This window comes from Adiantum capillus-veneris, chromosome 27 (genome assembly GCF_014529385.1).
Source record: "Adiantum capillus-veneris isolate H3 chromosome 27, ASM1452938v2, whole genome shotgun sequence".
NCBI lineage: Eukaryota > Viridiplantae > Streptophyta > Polypodiopsida > Polypodiales > Pteridaceae > Adiantum > Adiantum capillus-veneris.
In genome coordinates this window covers 102,789,147-102,803,632 of record NC_140957.1, presented here as the reverse complement: position 1 = coordinate 102,803,632, position 14,486 = coordinate 102,789,147, and the positions used below count along the sequence as shown (strand labels likewise).

Here is a 14,486-nt window from a genome sequence, read left to right as displayed (position 1 = left end):
TACCAAAGTAGCAATGTAGTAGAATGACTTTTGAAGCATTGGTGGTTGCTAGTCCTACTACCTATAGGGTTTTTCTCTTTCTTCCAAGTGATCTAAAATGAGTTTGTGGAATACGAATGGGGTGCATGCGAACAAGTAGTAATATGTGTCGCAAATGGTGTGACCTCATTGAAGCTTGGATGTGCTACCAGATTCTAGTTGTATTCTATATAATAAATAGTTCAATATACTTTTAAAGATTTTGACATTTTTTGCAAAGGTGGAATGGGAGGGAGAGGGAAAATCATTGGTAGTTGATACTACATCCTTGACCAAGGAATATTTGTTGTGACCATGAGAATGTGTATCTAGGCCCTAGGGCGAGCGAAGGTAAGGGTAGTGTTAGGATAACACTAACCTCAGTACATATGAGCCATGCCCAATCTAAGCTCCTCACATCATTGCGGGAAGCATGCCTACAACTAGCACTTTATTCTCATGCCACATGGAGCATACACTTGTGTAAAACTCCTCATGCACAAAACACCTAGCCACGTATGTGGATGCACTAGCATCTGCCACCTCTACTTCTTGCATGTATCACTCCATCTATAAATGAAATTCCATTGTACCAAAACACCATCTCTATAAATATTATTATTATGAATGTGAGAAATATTTATCCACCACGATTAATAAGTCTTACAAGTGGTATCAGAGCATTTTCTAGGAATTATTTAGCTATTATCAGATACATTTTACTTAATAAAGCATCCAATTTTCTTTGTAAATATCTTTCCTCTTTTAGATGTCTTAGTGGTCTTATGATAAGTGGCATAGAGAAATCACAAGTCTAAGACAGGTGTCAAGTGTATTGAATTTTATTCATTCAATGAATGATGCATGGAGCCTTGAATTTGAAGGCTTCAGGAGAAAAGTGGTCTCATGATAAGTGGTATAGAGAAGTCAACAAGTCTAAGACAAGTGTCAAGTGTATTGAATTTTATTCATTCAATGCATGGTGCATGGAGCCTTGAATTTGAAGGCTTCAAGAGAAAACTTGTGCTATTACATTTCTCTTATCTCTCTTTCCACACTCTCCATTTGCTTTTGAATACTACATATGCTTTAAGCTCCACAACACCCTTTGTCTCTCTTTGCCATGCTCATCCATCTCCTTTTGCACCACCCATTGTTAGAGCATGCATCATCATCGGTATTGGCTATACGAACCTCCCGCTCAACAACACCACCAATACCGTGAGCGTGTAATCTTATCCCCTTACATGCTGGTGGTAATTACTCTCAACCCGACCTGCTCCCTATTACCTCAGCCCAGCTCCTACCTGACATCAGCTAGCTCACCAATCGGCTCAAATCCACATGTCTCATGAGCCCTGTCCGTGCTAACATCAGTGCCCCAATTTCCTTCGTTGTTGACTTACTAACATCCACGAGCAGATCAAAGCATTATCTTTCCTCTTTTTTGTGTCTGTTGTAAATGCCTTTTTTTAAAAGAGTCCGTTTACACATGCCCCTTAGTTCATAGACTAGTTTTTATGGAAATCAGCTCTAGCTCAACAAATCAATCTAACTACCCATACTGAGAATTACCAGAAAGTAGTTCTAAGCTTTCTGGCACGAGAAGGTAAATTCATCACAATTTGCATCATAAAAAGAAGTTGTGGAGAATAAAATCAACGAGGCATATCATGTCTATGCTCAAAACCTGGTTAACAAAGTTCTTGATTTTCTAAATATATTGTAATTTGGAGGCTAGACACTGCTTGAGAGAATTTCTCTAAGTAAGACTGCTCCACACATTGAGAATCAAGAACTTGGACAAGTTCAATGGCTAGAACTTTCACAAATAGAAAGTTATTAAAATTAAAGGGTACCTAATGAAAAAGAATCTATGGGTTGTTGTAAAGCCACTTGGGAAAGGGGACAGCATTATGACCCGAGGTGCACATACCCAATTTGTGTCAAAAGACAAACAATCTCTAGGCATTATTATCACTACATTGTATGATAATTATGTTCATTGCATAGATGAATGCGAAACTTCATTAAAAGCATGGGAAACCTTAAAAGCATGGGAAACCTTGGCACAAATGTTTGATACGAATGCTAAACACTACAAAACTAGCCTAAAAATGAAGCTTTTTGTGGACTCATGATGGATGCTAATGAAGATTTATCTACCCTTATCAATAGGCATCAATCCATTTGCACTCAATTAGTGCCTTTAGATGCTAAAGTGGATGATGAGGACAAAATTGGACTCTTGCTCAAAGTACTTCCACTTGAGTATGATCACATAGTCGCAACAATTAAAGAAAAGGATCCTGTACCTACGTTTGAAGATGTGGTCAATTCACTTCAAGATGACGAAAAGAAGAACTCTAACAACAACTCTACGTCAAATGGAGTTTATGTTATATAGAAGGCTACATGCAAGCATTGTGGCAAGTCAAGTCACAAATCAAGTCACAAATCAAGTGACTGCTTCAAGATCAAAGCATGCACCGTATGTGGAAAGCTTGGACATACACCTTCAAGTTGGGCACATCTAGGATGAAGCTAGGCTTAAGAGGGTGATTGTTAGGAGAACCCTAACCTCACTACATGTGAACCATGCCTAGTCTAACACTAGAATGGTAACATGACACTTTTATGTCCTTGGACACTTTTGTGTCTTGTTAAGTGACCATTTTGCTTGAATTATTTGAAGAGTATGAAACTGAATTTCTAGGTGCTATATATCCCCAAAGTTGCCTTATGAGCTGAATAAAACTTATCATTTTTTTTGGAGTATCAATCTCACCATTAACCTTACTCTTGCACAACATTTTTGAACCTAAACTGTGTGAAAAAACGGGTCTTGTTTTTGGATTTTTTTCAATTTTTGGCAACTATACCACTCTAAACTTCATGTTTGTGAGGTTTAGATGGCTAGAGGTTAGGCCTTCATAGTTCTCAACATGTTTTGATGCTTGTAGGGAGAGCTAAGTGTTAAAATTGAAAGTTATGACCAATTTACAAGAATTGCATAATCCTGTTTTTTGGCCAAAATTAGCACTTTTATGATTGTTTTGGTCGCTTTCTTGATATCCAAATTCAATTTTGATTGTGTAAGTGTATTGTATAACATAAAGCTAATCTTCCTTGAGTTTTGGGGGACCTAATATGCTATATAGCATAGTATATGATGATGGTTGAGTTTTTTGATTATTGAAGAATACGATACATTTTAGAGTAGCAAGTATAACTTTCTCAATATTGCTAGTTTCTTAGGCCAATTGTGTGTATTTTGTAGGTAGTAACCATATCTAATCATAGACTACAAACTTGGGTAGACATTGAGTAGTTTCTATGGGTTTCTAGAGGTCATGATGCTAAACCCAATATTTTCATGTTTGCTGTATTTAGCACTTTATCATTGCCCCCAAGGTTCCAATTCTAAGAGATCCATGATCCTCTTGACATGCTCCATGGCTCCTTTTCAATCCAAAGGCCCAAAGGGAACCAAGAAAACATGTATATAGTATCTGTATTGAGCGTGACTATAGAAACTTTGATGATAGGTCCACAGAATGGCAGAAATGCAACTTTTTTGTACCTATGTTTTTTCCCCAAAACAAAATTAGTGAGGTAAAAGCAACCATATGTTTTGGTAACCAACCCATTGAAGTTAACGGGGCATTTTATCTCATGTCCTACAAAAATCCCCACTCTTATTTATATGCAATCAACCGTAAGAAATTGCTGTTTTGGGCAAAATGCACTAGTCCATCAACTTTGGAGGCTTGTAGTGACCAAGTGATGACAAAAATTACAAGTTTCTTATTTTATTCATATGTAGTAGTTATTGAACTATAAGCTCATGAAAGGATTTTTCAAAATGAGTGGATCTACTATGGTTTTGGAATTTTTTCCCAAAACCCTGAAAGGACACTTTTATGTCCTGTTAGGTTACCATTCTAGTGCTAAGATCCTCACATCATTGTTGGAAGCATGCCTACACCTAGCACTTTATTTTCATGCCACTTGGAGCATACACTTGTATAAAATTCCTAATTCACCCAACACCTAGCCACCTATGTGGATGCACTAGCATCTACCACCTCTACTACTTGCATGTATCACTCCATCTACAAAAGGAGAACCTAACCTCTCTACATGTGAACCATGCCCAGTCTAAGATCCCCACATCATTATGGGAAGCATGCTTACACCTAGCACCTTATTTTCATGCCACATGGAGCATACTCTTCTATAAAATTCCTAATGCACACAACACCTAGCCACCTATGTGGATGCACTAGCATCTGCCACCTCTACTACTTGCATGTATCACTTCATTTACAAATGGATTTCCATTGTACAAATACACCATCTCGATAATATTATTATTAGAATGCGAGAAATATTTATTCTCCATGATTAATAATTCATACAAGTAGGGGGACAGGGAAGAGGCAAGAGGGTAAGGGAAGGGTAGGAGGTGAGAGGGGTATGGGGCGGAGAGGGTACGGCTAGGGTAGGGCTAGGGTAGGCAAGGTGAGTGTCATGAGACGGTAGGGCAAGGTGAGGGTGGGGCAAGGGGTGGAAGATAAGGTGAGAGGTAGGGAGGTCGAGGATGAGTGATAAATGTGGGTATGGTAAGTAGGGGGAGGGTGGAGTGAGGGGGTTGGGTAGGTTAGGCAAGCAAACAAGAGGGGTGGAAAATGAAGGCGGTCAAGGATGTGACAAGAGGGGGTGGAGAGGGAAGGGGTGTCGAGGGTGGGGCAAGGGGGTAGGGAAAGCTAGGCTGCTCTTGTATGCTCGACCTCACACATGCTTGAAATTCTCCTATAGGGGTATGGAATGAACGCCCAAAGATTGTTCAAGTCTTCTGAGGTCCTTGTATGACCAGGCAAAAACATCTTTTCAATTAGTAATGAGAAAAACCATCAAATCTAGTAATTGGGGATGATCCCATAGCCATACTGCTGCCAGCAAAATTGGTTTGGGTTCTTCTTCATTACCTCGATTGACTTCTTTAACTAGATCTTGATAGTTGTCTGGGTTCCACTCCTTTGTTACATCATGGCAAGCTTAGTTAGTGCTTCCACATCATGAGTAGGAGCCTGATCAATGGGAATGTCTTGTGTCTACTCTTGTAACCATACCTGAGGAGGTTTGTCCACAAGAAAGTCATCTACCTTTCTTGGAGCTGGTCTACAAACTCTTTGGTTGGGCTAGGTTGGACCTAGCCCTTCCCACCTTTGACTGAGGAGAATCATGCCTCATGTTGTGGCTCCTCTTCTTGTTGCTCCTGTAGAGGAGACTTCTTACCACACCTGTGATGAGTCATGGGCTCACCTAGACCAAGAGACATGACATCTTCAATCTCTGGTGCTAGATCCTTGAGGCTTGTGTTGTTGTCAATTCTTGTGAGTGCTGAAAAATAGTGAGGGTTAGCTACTACTTCTAGCCAATTTGAGGAGCTTAGTTTCTTCATTGGGGACTATCCTTGTGGGAAATACCACCTCGTCATGTGAGGCTTATTCTATTTCTTTAGCTTCTTCCTTCTAGTCATCATGATGTGCAATGTTGAGGGAAGACCTTCTATTGGATGGGTCGGCTCCACTCTCCAATTGGATATGTCTATGCTCTGTTCTTGGTGTGGTGATCCACATGGTATCATTACCCCAATCGTGAAGCGCTCGAGTATGTTATAGCCAAGGCATACCAACAAGTAGAGGGAACCCACCATCCACCTATGGTAGATGAACCACCACAAAATCCAGCCAAAATGTAAATCCTTCTACTACCTTTGGTACTTGTTCCACCACTCCTACTCGGCAGGCTTGCATCCGTTGGCCAAAGTGACAGTGAAAGTGGTGGTCTTGGTGCGAATCAAACCAAGATGTCTCATGATGAACTTTGGCTTTAGGTTAATACCTAAGCCACCATCTACAATCACATTTGTAAATTTCTAGCCATAAATGGACACTATGAGGCAAGGACTTTTATAGTCAGTAAGTGGGGCTAGTGGGTAGGAAATCATGTATGACTCATTTGAGGTAAGCGTGGGAAAGTTTCCACCACTATTTCAAACTACAAATTGCCAAAGGGGTCCTTGATCAGAAGGTAAAGATGATATTGGAAAGCAATGCTACTAGTAGAAGAGGGCAAAAGACGAGGATGACCCTCAGAGAGCAAGAAATGAATCTCAAAATTATTTTCCATGTAGTTCTAATCACGAGAAAGATGATGGGTAGGAGAACCAATTTATAATGAAATTCATAGAATTTGTTCCAAATTACCTAGTCTTAGTATATGAATTGTGTGCTAAAGAAGCCTAATTGCCTTGCTTCTTCCTAGCTCTATACCCAAAGTATACTGAGCCATCAAAATCCACCATGCTACCTAGAAGAGTTCCACATGGTAGATGGCCCATGGTGAGACTCATGGATGATCTAAGTCGTGTCAGCACTATCTTGTAGGAGTCAAAGAAAGGTTCTAATACTGTAAGAGAGCCTCAAAACAAGATAGATGTTCCTCTAGATCCAAGGGTAACTGCGGAATTGGGGGATTCTCAGCACTTGACTCATTTGAAGAGGAGACACGTGAAGAGAGCAGACCAACAAACTCAATCCAATGTATCTCATAGGAGCAAAAAATATATTGATGAAAATGAGGGAAGCAATTGAAGTCACAAATCCACAAGACAGAAGCCAATAAAGAAACCTAAAATAGATACAATGACTAAGACTGATGATATTGACGACTGGGAAGCAGACACGAGTCACTATAATAATAGACAGTCTAGAAATAGGAAACTAGTACACTAAAGGAGGCAGCTAGAAAGTGGTATTACTATTACCTAGCATGCCATCTTAGATCATACAGCAAATTGATGATAGCATTTTGCCTATATTACTCAAAAAAAAAAAAAGATGAAGAAACTTTGGGCAAGTTGGACAAACTAAAGCAAGCAAAACTGTCAGTTAGGAGCTATGTTGAAAAAATCAAGGAACTGACCAAACAATTTCAAGAACCTCCATTGGAAAAAAAATGAGGGCTTGGTTTCTGAATAGGTTTAGAAGTAAGAAACAAGAAATTCTAGCCCCTACGAAGAAATTCAATGAATTAGTTCAACGATCCCTAAAATTGGAATAGCAAGCCAAAAAGGAAAGGAGCCACAAGAGAAGAGATTCCAATGATAGTAGTGAACATCGTTTGAAGGGAAAAATTCCAGCACAACTTGTAGCTCATCTGATAGTGAATCAGATAAAAAATCTAAAAGCAAGAAGAAAGGGTCTCAAAAGGGTCGTGGATCAAGAAGCTAGAAGAAATGTCAAAACAGATATTTGAGATGGTCAAAACAAGATTTTTGGTGGGAAAGATCGAGACCTCGTGTTCAAAGTGCAGGTTTAGAGATCATAGGTAAGATAAATGTTCCCATGGCCGTATTTTAAATCTTATGGGCATGTGTGGATAAATTGTGGGATAAGGATTCATCACTTCAAGAAAGGGGATGACATATCCATCATTTCATTAACAACCCAAAAATAGTAAAAACAAAAGGGGCAAGTGGCTCTAAAGAGAATGAGACAAGCACGAGTGCTGGAGGTGGCAGAGGGTTGAGGTAGATTCCAAGGGGTACTGGCCGGGGAAGAGGTAGATTTGACTTTGGAAAAAGGAATTTAAATTGCTATACTTTTGTGAATATGGCCATTTTGTAGCTCATTGCCCATATGCTACCAAACTAGAAGGGTCTGAACAGATAACACCTGAACCAATGCTAGTAAGGGCAGTAACCAAAAGCAAAGTTGTAGTCATTGAGGAGATTCTAGAAGAACATGAGACAAAGCAGGCTCTTAAAACAAATAAAAGGGAGCAATAAAGAGACACATGTAAAGCAAAAGGCAAAGGAAAAGTAGTTGATGAATGGTAGGAACAACGAGAGTTGGCATCCAAGATTACAGAAAACTTGACAAAGAAGATGCCAAAACAACCAAAATATTGGCATGCTAGGATAATTCAAAAACTATAGCATCAGCCTTCAAGGGCTTAGGAAGAGAACCAACTCAGGTAATTGGGTGAGAAGAAAGCAGCAACTAGACTAAATGAGTCTATGATGCAGTAAAGAGTCTGTTTGAAGACATAAGGCAAGTTAGATCAGAGTTGACTGAGGTTGGAGGTACTGACTTGGTGAAGGATCAATCAAAGAGTCCATCACAAGATCAACCAGCTAATAGATAAAGGAAGTCAGCTCAGTGGGACTATGAAGACAACCTATTGGACGAAAGGTCTTCTAGTTAAGAAAGTAGTTCTAGTAATGAAAAGGATGAGATATATGTTAAGGTCTATGAGAGAATATAGAAGCTGAAACTAGAACTAGATGACATCAGATGAACATTACCAAAAGCTGCAAAATTTATTAGGCAGAAGAGGAAAGTAGACATTGAAGCAAGAGAAATGAACTTGGAAGCCATTAGTAGGGATGACGAGGTTCTAGTTATTTAAGTTGATTACAAAATTAGAAAGAAATAGGAACAATTATCATGATTAATACTGGATGGTGGGGCTTGAGTTAATATTCTAGAGAACTCTAAGACAAAAGTTTGAGACTCAAGATTTAAAGCCTACACCATTTAGGGTACGAATGATTGACTAAAGGGTAGTGCAAGCCATATGATTAATTGAGAAAATGCAAATCAGAATGAGCAAAGAAAAATTCAAAGCCAATTTCTTAGTCTTGGATGTACAGGGAGCATATGGGATGGTTTTGAGTAGACCATGGCTCAAAACTGCTAGGGCTATTCATGATTATGCCAACCAAACACTGACAATCCAGGGGTCCAACATGCAAATTCAAATCAAGAGAGGTAGTACAAGAATCTCAAAAAAGGCATTAAGAGTAGAGGAACTCTTTAAGAAATATGGCATTAAGAAAATTGAAAGAATGCTAGCATGAATGGATATCTTTTCTCTTACAAAGATTGACTTGATTGCTTATCTGATGGACAAGGAACAAGCTGAGAGATAGAGAAAGAAGTTCCTAGATGAGTTCACTTAGTTAACCACTAGGGAAAGGATAGTTTAGATAAATGGGTGTGCACTAGAAGAGTGAGATGAGGAGAAGTTTGATTTCAAATCAGCAATAGAGACAAGTCACACAAATGCGATAAGTTGAGATCAAGTTGCAAATAGGCTAGAGATGGAGCGCAGACTTGTAGATCTAGGTGATCCATTCATTGATCTGTATGTTGTAGGTATTTGCAATGAGAAAGAAGTAGATTCGTTGGCCAAACAAAAAGGAAGAGTTCCAAACTAGATACTCCAGAATGTAATCTCGGGACATATGAGAAACCTATAATGATGAAGATCAATCATGCAGGCTTTGTTTGAAAAATACAAGGATGTATTTTCATGGAAACACACTAATTTGAAAGGAGTCAATTCAGAGTGTGTCAACATTGGATACCACAGGAACCCAATGCGAGACCGATGAGATTGCAAAGGTATAGAATGAACCTTAATTATGCTAAGAAGGTACAAGAGGAGATCTATAATATTCTAAAGGTAGCATTCATTACTAAAATGGCAAGCAATGACTCGTTATTTCCAATTATAGTGGTTTTGAAGAAGAATGGGAAGTTAAGGCTATGTGTGGATTACAAGAACCTTAATGCTCATACTATAAAAGACCCCTTTCCACTCCCATTTACCGATATGTTGCTAGAAGAGCATTAGGGAAATTATGAACCCCAAAAGTTCCCTTTAGGATCAAAGATGCTTTTGGAATATACTCTCTACATTAATGAAAATGGGATGGTGGCCATCGTCCCACTAGTTTTTTCACTTTTTTGAATGACCATAACTTGAGCATTTTGAGTAGAGCTTATGACGAGTTGTGCTTGAAAAATTTGGCATCTCCCCGTTTGAGAGTTCAAATTGTCAAATCAATCTTTGAGGTCTCCCTCCCATTTACGTAACAGATCTTGAGTTTGACTTGTCAAATCGATCTCTAAGGTCTCTTGGGATTTTTTTTACGGCATTATAAATTCTTCTCATTGATGTGTGTGTGTGTGCACGAGAGAGAGAGAGAGAGAGAGAGAGAGAGAGAGAGAGAGAGAATTTGTAGTGTAGTTTTGGTGAAAGTGCCTATCTTTTAGAGGTTGTTTTCATCCTCTATCCTTTTGGCTCACAAAGAATTTTTTTCTCTCTTTAGGGGCTTCCTTTGGTTTTTGTCTTTCTCAATTTGTGCATGTGGCTAGTTGTACTCAATTCTCAGAGTTCTAGTTTGTTTCTCAGTGCTCTCCAAATTGCCACCATTTAGACATTCTAAGGGATTTTCCAAAAAACATAGATTAGCCTCTTTTCCTTGCAAGAGAGAGAGAAGGCAGTTACAAATACCTTTTTATTGGCCACATGTAGTAGATTGGTTATCCAAATTCCCTTCTAAGGAATAGGTGTAGAGTCCCAAATATATTGGGGGTAGTACTTGTCTTCTTCTTCTTCTTCTCTCTCTGTCTACATGTGTGTGAAATCAACCTGCTCTCATCACAAGGAAAACTCCGTTAACCATCTTTTACCAAACATTGAGTACATCAACGTGATCAATTGTTGAAAATCAACCCTTCTCTCTCTCACACACACACACACATACAACCTCTCTCTACTGTCTTCTTCTTGCTGATTGGTGTCCTAGTGATCTCTTGATTGCCATCCATCTCTCTCTCTCTCTCTCTCTCTCTCTCTCTCTCTCTCTCTCTCTCTCACACACACACACACACACACACACACACACACACATATGTATGTACTGGAAATAGCTTGTCCATGATCACATAAGACGATTCACAAGTGAATGCGCTCTCGTCAATTCTAGTAGCATGGGTTGTCCATGAACCTCTTCACTTTGTCAAATCTCTCTCTCTCTCTCTCTCTCTCTCTCTCTCTCTCTCTCTCTCTCTCTCTCTCTCCCCTTGGTGACAAACTTGAGCTACATTTGGAGTTGTCACATGGATGGCCCAAATTTGTCCATAAACAGGTGAACCCTCCCTCTCCTTGCAGAAACATACTCAATGTTTGAGGTTTTTTAGTGTCTATCACATGTGCATGCACATACACACTCATTGCCATAGCCGATGACACGGGGGTAGCACTTTTGATTGCACGTTGGGGAGATGCCTAGTGTTGAATGATTTTTCAAAACTTCAAGAAAGAGAGAACATTCTCTTTATCTCTCTCTCTCTCTCTCTCTCTCTCTCTCTAAGTGTTCAACCAAGACAAATGTTTTTTATTTTTTTTGCAAATCTCACATTTTGTGAGAGGTTATATTAATAAAAACCACTAACATCAGTGCCATGCTCAACATGAGCCATCGCCAAAAACATTCTGGATCCAACGGGTGAATAAGGTAGCCACCCACACAAAAACAAACAATAAAAAACATCCCGAGGGCTTTTGCAAGGGTACTCCTGGCTCCGGACTCCTGAGGGCCTAGGCCATGATGGGCTATGATCAATCCAATAAGGAGAATAATCTCAAAGCTCTATACAAAGTTGTAAACCTCTTACAAGGCAAAGCCATTGTCTAATGTTGACACATCATATACCTTCCGCGTCTACGTGCAGTTCATTAATTAATTATCTTGGAAGATTCCTTCGCCAACAATTCCTAAATCAAAGGTCCCCTTGTCTCCCCGTTCCCACGCAAGGGTGCAGGCAGGGTTTGCACCCTCAGTCACCCACTCCTCGCATACAATCACTCCTTCGTACCTTCTCGGCTCCATCTTCGTCTCTCGCTGCCTAGCTTGCCCTTCAAGCCGCTAATTTACCCTCCCTCAATCTTGCTCGTCGGCCGCTCCTTCATTTCTAAATGTGGAGGGCACTGCCTTTTTAAACCACTGCAGCCGCCTTGTCGACTTCCTCGGCACGAGCCTCCCTCCAATCCTTTGTCACTCGTCTCTGCCCACCCTACTTTTGGTGATGTTGCTCCTCAGCTCTCTTACTTGCACATTGCTTTCACCCACGCACCTTGCACACCTTGCGTTCATCACTGTCGCTAATCTCGCCTCACTGCGAGGTCAAGCAGCAGCCCCCTAGTGCACATCTCTTGTGCAAAACGAGAGAGAGAGAGAGAGAGAGAGAGAGAGAGAGAGAGAGAGAGAGAGAGAAAGAGAGAGAGAGAGAGAGAGAGAGAGAGAGAGAGAGAGATATTTCCCTGCGTTGCTTCTTGCAATCTCCTCCTCTCTCTGCAACTGCGGACGACACTTGACACAGCATCTTTGGGCATACTTACTGGGTCCATTTCATGCAAACTGATGGAAGAAAAAGTTGAAGCTTGTCGTAATGTTGATCATCATGCTCGAGAGCCCCTCTCCATTGCCTTCCCTAGCCTTGCAGAGACCCTCCGAAGACCTCCCGTTGCTTCCTTGTGCGACCCCATCCTCGCGATGAAACATCCCATGGCTCATCATCTCCTTCCCTAGCTTCACCTAAGAATAAAGGGAGCCCATCGCTAGCTACCCCGTTTGTCCCCCCGATCCATTGCCTTTCAAGCATCCGTGCAGAAAAACTACAAAGAGAGAGGTAGACTTTGTGTCTCCGCCACACCAGTGAGAGAGAGAAAGACGCATGCGCATCAATAAGGGAAGTCTCCCCTGCTGTCCCTGCGCAAAGAGAGAGAGAGAGAGAGAGAGAGAGAGAGAGAGAGAGGGAGGCATCTACGTCTGTGCAAGTGTCTTTGGGAAAAATCTTCCCTCCTCTCTTTTCCTATCTATCGGCCGGCCGGTGGCGCCTTGCACTTTCCCCCCTTTTAAAATTCCCTTCAAATTTTTCAAAATTCCCAGAATACCGCTGGCTGAATACAAGATGTTAAAACTAGAATTTGAGTTGGTTATGCAGGCTTTTAGACATTATAGCCTTTTTTGCGATGTGATTTGTGACAAATTACAGGATCTCATTTGTCGCAAAAAGGAATTAAGATTAGAAAATCTTGAACAATTCGATCAGAATAGATTAAGGGTATTTTGGATATTTGCGTAAATTAGAGGGATATTTAATCAAGGTAATCGCTCTTGGAAGAGACTCCCTCTTTTACATAATTAAATTAACCTTAAATGTACTTTGTGCATGAAATAGGATAGGTAGTACCAACGTTTGAATTAGATGGAATCTACAGAGAGATCCCTTGAGCACTGAACAAGGAAAAGTTTGAGTTGGATTAAAAAGCCTATTTTGACATCTACCAATAGTGGATGACCTCTCTCTCAATCTCAATCTCAATCTCTCTCTCTCTCTCTCTCTCTCTCTCTCTCTCTCTCTCTCTCTCTCTCTCTCTCTCTCTATATATATATATATATATATATATATATATATATAGATATAGATATATATCTCTGTGTGTGTTCCCTCTCGTTCTGGAAGATCTTTGACGCCGCTTGGAAATATTGTTCCTGCATGCTTCTCTCACTGGAGCAAATTTGCTTATTCCTCTCTCCCCCCCTTGTGCACAGTGGCTAGGAGAAGGTGATTTTTGTGTGGCCGTCGTGAGTCCTATCGAGTGCACGACAGTTTGCACAGCAGGAGAAGAGAAAGTGCAGGGCAGTTTGCGCAGCAGGGGAAGAGAAAGAGGTGGATTTGATGGCAAGCGATGGACAAGGTGGAAGTTGTGTTGCTCTCCGCAAGCTACTACTTGTCAGGTAGGAGTGAAGAGAACGGGTTGCAAGCAAGGCTGCGGAACGAGGGCAGGGAAGCAGGCATACCAAAGTGGGTGGGGTGTTGCAGGCACGATAATAAGGGAGAGCAGAGCCGTGAGCGTGATGATGCGTGTGGGAACACCATGTAAGCGTATGCTTGCGTGCTTCGAAAACAGACCGGGAGGGAGAGGGCGCGGGAATCTGAATCTATAGATTCGTGCTAATAAAACGACTCATTAAGGGGAATCAATCAAGATACCTAACTTGCAAAAGAAAAAGGCAAAAGAGAATAAGAAAAAATGTTTGGGGCTTGGCCAAACCAAGAGAGGCCAACACGACAGACCTATGTGAAGGCTTTATACCACACTCTGTGTGTGAGTGTTTTGGTTGCACGAAGGCGATCAATGAAGTGTCTTCACCTCGGGCAAAACCATGCAAATTACAAGGCGAGCATTGTGTGTAGACCAGGGACAACTGGTGGGGTAGTGGATCAGGCGGAGGGGCATCAATCTGCAGGGCAGACAAGGCAACTGACGCAACATGAGGGGGGTGTTTGCTTTGCGGAGAGGGGAGGGGAGGGCGGATCTCGCTAGATTCCCTTTAATAAGAGTGGACCGAGTGTACGTGTACTCCTTGCACTTTTTAAATGAGTTAGTTTATTCGATAGAGGGTGTTGCCTACTTCCAAAGTTTGTGTACAACACCAAATCAAGCACAAATCATTTAAACCAAACACATTCAACCATAGTTATGAGCGCTACCTTGTAAATTGGCGTTCCAACTACATGTGGCCATGGTAGATTTCT

General features: G+C 40.9%; 1 pseudogene; it reads left to right on the top strand.

Moving 5' to 3' along the window:
* LOC147422476 (cycloartenol-C-24-methyltransferase 1-like) overlaps window positions 1–13,830 on the top strand; it is a 43,475-nt pseudogene extending 29,645 nt beyond the window's left edge.
* Window positions 13,831–14,486: the final 656 nt, after the last annotated feature.